Source organism: Esox lucius, chromosome 23, assembly GCF_011004845.1.
Source record: "Esox lucius isolate fEsoLuc1 chromosome 23, fEsoLuc1.pri, whole genome shotgun sequence".
NCBI lineage: Eukaryota > Metazoa > Chordata > Actinopteri > Esociformes > Esocidae > Esox > Esox lucius.
In genome coordinates, this window is record NC_047591.1 from 9969906 (window position 1) to 9983694 (window position 13789).

Below are 13789 nucleotides of genomic sequence, written 5' to 3' on the forward strand. Positions count from 1 at the left end.
TGTTCTTTATTATCTGATTATACAAATTAAATACATTCATAAGGGAAGATTGATTAAATATGTATTGTTCCATTACAGTCAGGCCAGTGATCATGGCCCACTAAATGAAGGGAATGGTCCACTACTTGAAGAGCAGGGTCCATTATACGAAGAGCAGGTGGATGGGGGAAATTGAAAGAGGACATCCAATCCATCCTCATGGAAGAAAATGAAATGTAGGAAACTGTACCAGGAGGGTAAAAAACACATACATTCTACGTCAAAGAGTTCGAGTTTGCAAGCCATTCTACTTAGGTACACTTGCTATCAGCCAAAAGTCTGTGTATAATGTACACATGACAAAACAGAAGGTAACCGGCACGCCACGATCTGATGGAAGGGGGAAACATGCCAAAAATAAGATGGATGAAGTCAAGACAAAGAAAGTTCAGTCTCATATTAATTCCTTCCCTGTAGTGGAATCCCATTACTGCCATGCTAAAACTCAGAGACATTACCTTAACTCAATACTAAATGTGGCTAAGATGTATGACCTATACACAGCTCAATGTATTGAGGATGGGGATACACCTGTTATAGCATCATTCTATAGGTATATATTCAATACAAAGTTCAATCTTAGTTTCCATGTCCCTAAGTCAGACAGGTGTGACACATGTGAGGCCTATGGAGCAGCTGCCAAACAAGGCTTAGTAAGTCAGGAGCATGAGAAAGCTCACCAGAAGCATATGCTTGAAAAAACTGCAATGCGTGATGAGCGCAAAAGAGACAGAGATGACAAAGAACAGATTACTCTTTCTTTTGATTTGGAGAATGTTATTTCATGTCCACGTGCAGAAATCTGTTATTTCTTCTATAAAAGAAAGCTGAATATACACAACCTTACAGCTCACTGCTCAGTTACCAGAAAAGGGTACTGTGCTGTGTGGACAGAGACCCTGTCAGGAAGAGGTGGAAATGACATTGCAAGTGCCCCGGTAAAGATATTGGAGAGGGTGGTGAAAGACCACCCAGAAGCAAAAGAAATGGTAACATGGAGTGACAGTTGTGTGCCACAAAACTGCAACTCAATTATGTCCTTTACAGTGGCAGACTTTCTGACCAAAAACACAAACTTGAAAAAGGTTACCATGAAATTCTCAACTCCAGGCCATTCAGCTGTCCAAGAAGTGGACAATATGCACAGCAACATTGAAAAAGCAATGGCACTGCTGAATTATTTCACCTATATCTTTCATCCGCATCCTTCTCAAAGCAAACCGAAAGCACCCATACACTGTCATTCAAATGAGAGAGACAGATTTTAAAGATTTCCAACCTTGCTTGAAAAACTTTCAGTACAAACAGATCCCGTTTGCTCAAATGGCCCAACTTGTCCTCACCCAATGCCCATTCAGCCTGCATTACTCCACCACTCATGGGAAGCCGCCTGTTCCAGTCGATATCAGGGGTCCAAAAGCACAAACAAGAAGTGTCCACCCAGTCCCAAACTCCATCCACCTACCCAAACCAAAGGTGGTCTCTAAGAGCTAAACTTTAACAGAGGCCAAACAGAATGATATAAAGTCCATGGTGAAATACAAAAATCAAAGATGCTCAAATATGGAATTTTTTTGTTTATAAAATATTTATAGTATTTAAATGTGTTGTGTTATGAAATGTTTTAATATAAATATGTTTCTGAGTATTTAAATTATCATTTTGATGTTAATATTAAGCAATAAAATTATGAAACATGCTTTAAAACAACAGTTAATGAGATATATCAAATTAAGAGTTGGATAATAATCTAGTATGGAATCATAAATTGTGTTCAAGATTATCAAAATCATAAATCTAAATGAAAGTTTGACAATAAGAATAAACACAAAATCGTAATCCTGTTTATCTCATTTTATTATACACTAACCTAAAGGATTATTAGGAACACCATACTAATACTGTGTTTGACCCCCTTTGGCCTTCAGAACTGCCTTAATTCTACGTGACATTGATTCAACAAGGTGCTGAAAGCATTCTTTAGAAATGTTGGCCCATATTGATAGGATAGCATCTTGCAGTTGATGGAGATTTGTGGGATGCACATCCAGGGCACGAAGCTCCCGTTCCACCACATCCCAAAGATGCTCTATTGGGTTGAGATCTGGTGACTGTGGAGGCCATATTAGTACAGTAAACTCATTGTCATGTTCAAGAAACCAATTTGAAATGATTCAAGCTTTGTGACATGGTGCATTATCCTGCTGGAAGTAGCCATCAGAGGATGGGTACATGGTGGTCATAAAGGGATGGACATGGTCAGAAACAATGCTCAGGTAGGCCGTGGCATTTAAACAATGCCCAATTGGCACTAAGGGGCCTAAAGTGTGCCAAGAAAACATCCCCCACACCATTACACCACCACCACCAGCCTGCACAGTGGTAACAAGTCATGATGGATCCATGTTCTCATTCTGTTTACACCAAATTCTGACTCTACCATCTGAATGTCTCAACAGAAATGGAGACTCATCAGACCAGGCAACATTCTTCCAGTCTTCAACTGTCCAATTTTGGAGAGCTCGTGCAAATTGTAGCCTCTTTTTCCTATTTGTAGTGGAGATGAGTGGTACCCGGTGGGGTCTTCTGCTGTTGAGCCCATCCGCCTCAAGGTTGTGCGTGTTGTGGCTTCACAAATGCTTTGCTGCATACCTTGGTTGTAACGAGTGGTTATTTCAGTCAAAGTTGCTCTTCTACCTGCTTGAATCAGTCGGCCCATTCTCCTCTGACCTCTAGCATCAACAAGGCATTTTCGCCCACAGGACTGCTGCATACTGGATGTTTTTCCCTTTTCACACCATTCTTTGTAAACCCTAGAAATGGTTGTGCGTGAAAATCCCAGTAACTGAGCAGATTGTGAAATACTCAGACCGGCCCGTCTGGCACCAACAACCATGCCACGCTCAAAATTGCTTAAATCACCTTTATTTCCCATTCTGACATTGAGTTTGGAGTTCAGGAGATTGTCTTGCCCAGGACCACACCCCTGAATGCATTGAAGCAACTCCCATGTGATTGGTTGATTAGATAATTGCATTAATGAGAAATTGAAATGCTGTATATTGAGATATATACAGCATTTTACTATCAAATTACATTTCTGTAATGTATTTCATGATGTGTTGCGACTCCATTTTGGTAAAATAGTGTTATTCTATCATTTATGTATTCAAATAAAAATTTCAGATTCAGTAGTGTCAGATAGAACCTTATTGCTCAATCTAGATTGCGACATTTCAGAACCATAAGGTTCTATCTGCGATTGCACCCCACTCATAAAACAGATTTACTAATGTCTCAGGATTTTGATCATCTGCACTTTAAGTATCTTTAAAGTGATGGTCTTAATGGGTTAGCTAAGAAGTAATTATTTAAAAAACTTTCTGAGAGCTGGGATGTGAAAACTTTGATGCTCAATATCTCAGAACTATGCTTTGTGCAGATAGAACCTTCTAGTCCCAAGGTCTCGAGGTAGCATGAATAAACCTTGTTGGTTATCAAATGGATCTAAAAGACTAGGAATACTGTTTTATTACATAAAATATGTGCATATACATGTCAGAAAGTAGCTTTAGTTCAATTTGTTGTTTTTCCTCAATGACATTGAAGAGTTATGCGACAGCAAATAACAAAAAGCAGTGAATATAACAGAAAAGTGAGAGTTCAACCTTTTGGATGCTCAACATGGCTCCTCCCATCCCTCATAAATTGACTGGAAGTATTATTTGGAATAATTATTTGCAGAGCAATCTCATGAAATTAAAGTAGGGAAAGCAGCATTGAGTGGTCATCTCTTCCTCTTCATCAGTAGTGTGACCCTTCATCCTCATCCTCATACTCACTGCAAACGTTTCCAGAGGGAGTTCTTGGCATGTTTGTCCTCAATATCCCAGGACAGCTCATCAATCAACTCCTGGATAGTCTCCTCAGGGATGCTGGCAAGGGCCTGTTTTGAGGCATTCAAGGCTCTTGATTGGGCCCAGATCTTTCCAGGGCCTTTTCTCTCCATGCCCACTTCCTGGGCTGGACGGGGAGTACCGTGATAAGGCGGATGCATCCTGGCCCATCGCTGAGGGACACCCAAGGGTTACTGGCCGCTGGGAGATCCACGACGGGGCTCTCCGGAGATGGGAGCACATCCACCTTGTTGTGCCTCTTTTTGTTGATATAGGTCTTAAGCCTTTGGAAGAGGGACTTCTTAGCCTTCTTGGGTGCAGCATCCCATGCCAGCCCAGAAATAGCTACTGTAGGAGTATTTGGAGCTTGATTTGCTGATTAGAAAAAAGCATGCATGACATAAAAACATATATTATTCACTTTGAATAAAAACTCGTAACCATACTTCTAACTCATTGTGTTTTAGTTGAGAGAATTCACATGATGACAACAAACAGGCAAATGTACTGACAGTTAACTAACGTTAAGGCTAGCTAGTCCGAAGGCTAACATTACTTCATGTTACACAAAAGTAAACCGCGAAGTATCCTTTAACATCACAATCACCTGCGCTTATGAGCACGCCCTTAATAAACAAATGTAGTGTCTTATCTGTGTGTGAAGAAAGTAATATTCGTTTTTAAAATGTCACTACAAACCTTGTCACGTCTAGTGATATCAAACGTAACGTTTGTTCTCAGAGCTTTCAAAAAGCATTCAGGTGTATTCTCCCGCACGAGGTCGGAACTTTCCCACTTCCCAGTTTCTGATGAACGCACCTTCCGAAACGGAGCGCTTTGATTCAGTTAGACACTTAAGTCAGCTATTTATTGATCGATAACTAGCTAGCTTGCTTACCTGCATGTAGTCCGTTCTTGTGGTTGTTCTCAGTTGCGAACTACAAAACAAACTAACAAACCGAGTGCTGACCGCGAGATTTTGACAGTAGCACAAAAAGGCCATGGTGCCCGTAGGGCGTACAATGATTTTCAGGGCATCACGGCCGTAACAAATTCATACGCTGCCAAGTATATTAGTCATCCATGTTGAATCATCCATGTTCACTTACTTATTACTCACCAACACTGTAATCCCAGTTATCCCTTGCCTGTTCTTCTTGGGACACTTTTACCAGGTAGCACGAATAAACCTTGCTGGTTATCAAATTCATTTAAGACACCAGACATCTCATTACATGTGTGCACTTACATGACAGGGACCTGGCTACAAGGTACCAAGACAGCAACAATCTCTCTTTCAACGTCTGCAAGACTAAGGAGATGGTCGTGGACTTCAGGAAGTGGCAGAGGGGGTTCTAAATTATATGAAGTTACTTTTGTTTCAATAAGAAAAAACAAAATAATTAGCATCGCAAACAGAATAATTAATATTGAAAGCAAAACGTCAACTAAAAAGTACTGAGATCAAATAAATATATATTGGAAAAAAATGTTTTAAAGGCGAAAACAAATGTATTAAAAACGTATGCTAATAATTATTTGAGAGGAAATATTTTTTCTTGATATCGCGTTACAAAAGTTACCCCCCCCCCCCCCCCCAAAAGATTTCAGTTTGTTTTTCAATTGAATTGTTCACTATATAGGTCACATTACAGGTGGAAAAAGTTCTGACATGATTTATCTTTGTCTCGTTCTTTTACATCACAAGGACCTGGCATTTTAACAGGGGTCTGTAGACTTTAATATCCACTGTATAATAACCCCACATAAAATGTTATTAAATATGTGAAATTTTATATCAACTGTAAGAAAACCTTTGACAGCTTAGCCTATTAAGAAATACAACAGTTTTACCATGAAATATACCTTTTAATTTGTTTGTTATAAAAAGGAATATGCTGGGAGGGTTCCCTTCAATACGCAAGTGTAGAAAACTACATTTCCCATCGAAAATCCTGCTCTTTGTATAATCTCATCCTCTGTCTCCACAATCTTTTGCCGCCTCTCCTCTTCTATGTCCTTTTCTCCTTCTCCTTCCCTCGACTCCTCCTCGACTTTATCCCAAAAATAGTGGAGGCTCTGAGGTCACTCTCACCCCTTACAACAGGCACAAATTGGTTCAGTCAACCCCTGCACCAGAATTAGTCTCTAAACGCAGCTAATCAAGCAGAGTGACTGCTACTATGATAGTCATGTCTTTCTCCAAACAAGGGCAATCTGAGTACCAAAAAGAAAAGAATGCAAACTGAGTGAAAACAACTGCTAATTAACTTATTTGAAAAGAAATGTGAGCACAACTGACAGAGTTTAAGAATGTTTTAATCTAATATCAGCAGTTGTTTAGATTGAAGACAGTCAGCCAGATATCTAGCTTGGTGCATATTTGCATTGTATAACATGACTCAATCAGAATCATAAATTAATCAGCATCTTAGATTCAATGTCATATACAGGGCTGGAAATTAAGCTTGCGCCCTCTCTCCGGTCACCAAATGCAAGTAGTTTACATTTCGGGCGAGTCGTGAAGTCAGTTCCAATTATGTTTTGTTCACTGTAGTTGTGTGGGATTTTTTGTTTGCACTGTTAAAAAATATTGAAGAATTAATTTTTGCATTATACATTGCCTATTTTCACTTATTCTTGGGTTACATTCAGTTAACAAAATAGTTGTCATTCTAGTGGATATATAATTTTGTGCACAGACTAACTTAACATGAATACTGGGAAAATATATAGAGAAAACATTTGTTTATAAACTACTAGCCCTGTTAAATACAGTTGCAAAGAAGGCTAGTAACATTTTAACCGTTCTGGTGGAAATGTTGGTATACTACTCTGGCTCGTTAGAGCCAAAAATCCTTAAGAAGTGTGGTAGAAATGTTGTTATTCCTTAGTACAATCGAATCATAAGTATAATCCAGTAATTTAGTAAGGCCTTTGTATGGCCTGACGGGTCATTTGATCACTTAATGATGGATTTCATTGTATTGACTCCATATCAGGGATACAAATATTGCCTGGTAATGGTGGATGCATTCTCCAAATGGGTAGAAGCATTTCCATGCCATTGCTGTCGCAAAAGAAATAATTGATGCAGGAAATTATTCCCAGATGGGGCCTACCATCAAAATTGACATCAGACAATGGCCCCCATTTTGTAAGTAGTGTAATTGAAGGCATCTCTGCTAGTCACCATTTGTAAAGAAAATATGAGTGAGCAGGTAAAACACATGTCTTTTATTTCTTATGGGAATCACATTCAACTGTAGGTCATAACAGAATGGCACAACAATTTAGCAAGTTAATCAAGATGTTATGTTTGTTTTTCTCAAAAGCTAGTCTGGCCATAACCTTTAAAAATGCAAAATGTATGCTAATTTGCTAATACAATCGCCCTGGTGGTTGCAGTAGGTTACACATTGCAACCTGATCTGGAGTTTTTTTTTCAATTATAATTAAAAATATATTCCCCTAGAGGACAATTCATTTATTTAGTGAGGTATGTACCACCAAACTACAGGAGTTTATAAATACATGATAGCCAATTTCATTGATCTAATTCCAAAGTGTGTTCAAAATTGAAAGCTGTTTAGCTTTAAAATAAAATTTGTCAATGGGTTATATGGTCAATAATTCCTTCACACAAATGACTGTCATATATCTGATGTCTATGATTGTGTTTACTTCCATCGTGTTCATTTTGATTATATATATATTTTTAATGAGTTTACAGTATGCAACTCCATATTGAATGGAATCCAGATCCATCGCTATTACCAATTCTCTATTTTTCATGTTCATCCTGTAATGATGGCCAGTGTGGGTTCATGATGGCGCCTCCTGTGACCGTATTTGTTCTGTATTCACTCATGGTGTCACTTTCCATTGACTTAATGAAGTGAAGGCAGGGAGGATGTATGATATGATAACTCATTATAATTGGAAAGAGTTGAGCTTAGAGCTCAAAGCAAATCAAAATTGGTACTTATAAAGAGTTACATGAAAATATTTTGTTTTCTGTTTGCATAGTTATAACAGAGCATTGGCATCTGTTAAGTTTTACACCTCCATTCTTAGGATTTGTTATACATTTTTTTATTTGGAAATTGTTTTGTTTGATGTAAGGTCCAACATTTTAATGGTGGAATAACATAGATGTAACCATTCTTGAATTGGTTAAGCAATGTCAAGTCTGATCAGACAACGGGATCTCATTCTACTGCCATGTGCTATCGGGCATAAATATAGCACATTGAATGAAACATCAACCAAGCTAGTTCTGGATGGAAAAGGAAATTTGACATAGACTTTTATGGAAACTTGTCTGAATAGGGTGCATGCTTCACTCTAATGATGGAACTTCTGAGTTCCACAAGTTTTCAGGACTGATCTGTTGTCTTCATTGTTGGGAGTTGACGGAACAATACCCAGTGGATGAAAGTCCAATGGACTGTTGAAGCACATTAATCATTGTTTTGCAGTTATACTTTCAAAAGATCAGGACAACACAACCCCTTTTCTGATGATACATCATGTCACTGACTGGACACAGACAACTGAGTGTGTGAGTACCAGCAACATGTTCAAGAAGGATTTCACACTGGTCACATCTGTTCCAAATCTTCCTGACCACTCAAAAGGTAGAACGATGCCAGGGACAGATCACTTGGCTTCTCACTCCATTTCTAGATGAACCATCGACAGTGAGATGAGAGGAGAATCCACCTGAATCCTGAAAGACTCTACATACTACAGGTCAGAGTACCACAGGCCAGTTGACTGGAAAGGTCACATGGTCCCAACACAGTGGAAGACACTGTTGTGGTGTTAATCCTGAATTAGTGATGTTTTGGGAACTCACTACTCCATTACACATCTACACTGACTTGTTAGGACAACCAGGCAATTTGCTGGGGCCACATCACACTGACTGCAGTAACTGATATTGGAACTTTACATCACTGATACAAGACAGAGAAGACTGAAGACTAGAACTACAGGACATTTGATGGGAATCTAGGTTCATTCCTAGCAATCAATAGTTTTCCTAAAATGACGGGTGTTTTGATAATATGTATGTTAATTCCTCACAAGGCAGGTAGAGGACTACATATGATCACTACCCAAACATTGGTCATTGATACTTGTCTTTTTGTGAAGTTGTTTCATAGTCATGATTACGACAGTTATCCTGATATGTTTAATAGTGCCATATTCCTTTTCAAAGGTAGAAACTGTTACTAGTACATTCATTTGGAGTTGAGTATTGTGTACCGTTCAGGATATGTTGAGTCATTAGTATGATGTTGATACATGACTCATGATATGGACAAGGGGGGACTTTGATTATTGAAAGGGTTTATTGGGAATGAATTATGCATTTAATTAATATGTCATGTTAAGTCTGTTTCTGTTGGACACGGGTTAGACTGATAGTAGCCTGGGACTTGATGTGTATGGTAAAGATCGATCACGATAGTCATTATGACAGCAATTCCATACAGTTATGTGTCAGAGCAAGGTGTGTCCATTGCATCTTATTTTCATTTCATTTAAGGAATAATAAAGCCTCATAGGCCAGATAATCCTTTTATTATTTTTCTTTATTGTTTTTTAACAGAAGTGTTTGGACCTTTTTAGTTTGTTAGGAAATGGACTGTACCTTTATTTTGCTAGTTTTATCAACATGTAATGATTATTTGTTACATGTTTGAAGGGGGGGACTGAGAGATATTGAGCATAAAAAGTGATTGAATTAAGCTGAACACAATGTATGAGTGTACTAGCTATCTCCGTACGAAGGACACTAGGTAGGAAATGTGATGCTCCATTACTGATGGGTCCCAAACACCCTGTCCTTACCACCTGCTAGGAACCGTGTATCTGACTGTCATAGGACTCTCTGAATAGACCCTTGGGTCATAGGTTGGAATACGCCATACAAGGGTATTTCTTATAATAGTCTGTGTAATGGTTGGCTATGAAACTGACCACATACTATGTGTCCTGGCATAAAAGACTGTGGTAACATTGTAATCATTGGACAGCGAAATGAAAGAACTATGGAAGGTTAACATCGTAAACCTCACGCTGAATAAAGGCTCTCCCCTGACTTCCGGTTGCATAAATTTTGTTCATGGATCAGAAATGGACAGAATCTAACACCATCAAGATTCCCTGTGCCTTTAGAGCTCACACACCCCCAAAATATCAGTGAGTCAGTGAGTAATTATAATACAGTGGGGCAAAAAAGTATTTAGTCAGCCACCAATTGTGCAAGTTCTCCCACTTTTGGTGGCTGACTAAATACTTTTTTGCCCCACTGTATATAACTAAGAAGATAACACAAACTATCAATCAATAATAACACTATACAAAAAACACACATCAATAATAATAATAACTATACAACTGTACAACCGTAGTGCAATGTAATGTGCCATTACATCGGTCAAGAACGGCATATATTTAGAAAAATAAATCGATGCGGTGCAGCTGCCATACCGTACCCTATATCTCAAGAATTACGTTCCCTTTTTATTACGATATATAACGTTCTTGACCGACGTAATGGCACTAGATATGTTGGCATAGAACGTAATCGCAGAATTTTACAATAGTTCCCAGGGAACGTAATTCTTGAGATATACGCTAGGCCATACCAGGCCGTGACACAGCCGGACAGGATACCGTCGATAGTGCATCTGTAGAAGTTGGAGAGTATCCTAGAATCCATGCCAAATCTCCTTAATCGGTGTAGGAAGAACAGCCATTTCCTGGCCTCATTCACCAAGATGTTAAAGTGATGAGACCAGGTCAAGTCATCACTGATGTTGACACCAAGGAACCGGATGTTGTGAACTCTCTCTACTTCAGACCCACTGATGTGTATGGGGGCGTGGTCTCCACGCCGATCAGTGGTCTCTACACCGATCAGACATAAAATTATTAACACTGACAGGTGAAAGGAATAACACTGATAATCTCGTTATCGTGGCACGTGTCAGTGGGTGGGATATATTAGGCAGCAGGTGAACATTCTGTTGTCAACGTTGATGAGGTAGAAGCAGGAAAAATGGCCAAGTGTAAGGATCTGAGCGACTTTGACAAGGACCAAATTGTGATGGCTAGACGACAGGCTCAGAGCATCTCCATAACTGCAGCACTTGTGGGGTGTTCCCGGTCTGCAGTGGTCAGTACCTATCAAAAGTGGTCTAAAGAAGGAAAAGCGGTGAGCCGGTGACAGGGTCATGGGCGGCCAAGGCTCATTGAAGCATGTGGGGAGCGAATGATGACCCGTGGGGTCCAATCAACAGACGAGCTACTGTAGCTCAAATCGCTGAAAAAGTTCTGGTACTGTCGTGGAATTTCACATAGATATTGATAGATTAATAACACAAAGACACCTTAATTTACAAAGTATAGCGGAGTCATTTAATACGTTTTAACATGCTGCATGGAGACAGTCCGCATGCAAGGAATCTCTCCCGAATGCCCTGATCCCTCCTGCTAATATAGAATCTATCATTGTAATCTTAACCAATGGAAGTTAAGACAATTACTCTACCATTGTATTAGTTCCTGAGGCCCAAATACGGGCTTTAGACAACGAGGCACCGAATCTTGCCAGCCAGGGCAAGTGGTACACTACAGGAGGTACAGGAGGTAACACATGGTCAGGATGAATATCTTTTGGGTATAAAGTGAAGGGAGTCACAGAGTTACATGACAATGGGGACAGCAGAAACAATGGACCTCTAACACCTTGGCCTGATTGTCGCATTATTCAAGAGAGGCTTCTATGCAAGAAATATTACATATGGAAAGGATTCTAATTGACAGGCTAGATAAGTACAATTTCTCCCACAGTACTGATAGAAATGTATCAGAACACACAGCGCATCGCAGTTTGTCGCATATGGGGCTGCGTAGCCGCAGACCAGTCAGGGTGCCCATGCTGACCCCTGTCCACTGCCGAACGCGCCTACAATGGGAACGTGAGCATCAGAACTGGACCACGGAGCATTGGAAGACGGTGGCCTGGCCTGATGAATCATGTTTCCTTTTACATAAATGGAAGGCCGGGTGCGTGTGTGTCGCTTACCTGGAGAACACATGGCACCAGGATGCACTATGGGAAGTAGGCAAGCTGGCAGGGGCAGTGTGATGCTTTGGGCAATGTTCTGCTGGGAAACCTTGGGTCCTGCCATTCATGTGGATGTTACTTGACATCCACCTGAGCATAGTTGCAGGCCATGTGCACCCTTTCATGGTGACGGTATTCCCTGATGGGATTGGCCTCTGCCACAAAGCAAAAATGTTTCAGGAATTGTTTGAGGAACTCAAAAATTTGTTCAAGGTGTTGACTTGGCCTCCAAATTCCCCAGATCTCAGTCCAATCGAGCATCTGTGGGATGTGCTGGACAAACAAGTCTGATCCATGGAGGCCCCACCTCACAACTTACAGGACTTAAAGGATCTGCTGCTAGCGTCTTGGTGCCAGATACCACAGCACACCTTCAGAGGTCTAGTGGAGTCCATGCCTCAATGGGTCAGGGCTGTTTTGGCGGTAAAAGGGGCACCTACACAATATTAGGCAGGTGGTCATCATGTTATGGCTGATCGGTTTAAGTTTGAACCTTAGCCATGTAAAATCAGAACAACGGTTATGACACTACTCTGTGTTGGTCTCTGTACTTTTTTTGTCATGATACTTGTTCCCGTATATACGATTAAACCTGAAACAATGAACTGTTATGCTAACAACTGAAGAGTTTTTACATGATTAATTGCAAACATTTTCCATCTTCCACACCTAGAAAAGCTCAAGTCTCAGAAACAGTCACAGAGAGTGCAGCAGCGTCAGGTCCCTCAGTATCTCCTGATGGTGTTACTAAAGACGTGAGACAAGGTAAGCTCATATAGTGACAACTGAAGGTTATTCCAAGCCATCATTTGTAGCAGGTTCAACTGAAAGCAACACTAACATCTTCCACACCTAGAAAAGCATCAGGTTGCCTATTGTATTGTATGTTAGGCTATAAGCAGATTAAGAGGCTAATTTCAATCTTGGATTGACAATACTTTATGCTTCATGCTTGTAGAAAGATCAGTCCTTGTAGCAGATAGTGAGCGAAAAGATGTGATAGAGGCTGATGAAAGGTAAAAGAGGAAAGACAATTTCAACTGTGCAGATTTAAGCACAGATCACAGATAAATATTCATTATTTGAATGGTGTGGACAGTTCGTTAGTGACTACCCAGGGCTGTGACTGTAGGGGGTTCGCCCCGGCCCTGTTCCCACCTCAAAAACCTTCTTAGCGGCAACCCTGCTCCCACCTCTCCTTTTCCCTCTTCCTCTTCCCACACCCCTCCTCTCCTCCTCCCACCCCCCCTCAGAAATGGACTAAAACGCTATTTCCAGAGCAATCCCACACCCTACCAGGACCAAAAATATGCTTCTTTCACTGTTTAGATACATTCCCAAACCCCACCAGGAGGTAAGTATCAGGACACTAGCAGACAGGCCTGTACCTCAGGAGAGCAACACCAGTTTGTACTACAGGCGTACTACAGTCGTTACCTGTCCTGATGGTCTCTGAATACAGGATGTGTTCTATACAACCCACTTAGATCACTACAAAACTAGCTGTTTAAAATGGTCTTGTCTTAATCTAGTTCCTCTAACCATCTTGGTCCTTCTAAGATCAAGTACCAAATAAGGGACAAGAGACAATTCAAGTCAGATAAAAAGGCAGTTGAGATTGTTGGAAAATGAAAGGATTTAATAAGCACATTCGTAACAGGGGGAACCCAATTCATTAACAATACAGATATTTAAAACCCACAATCAA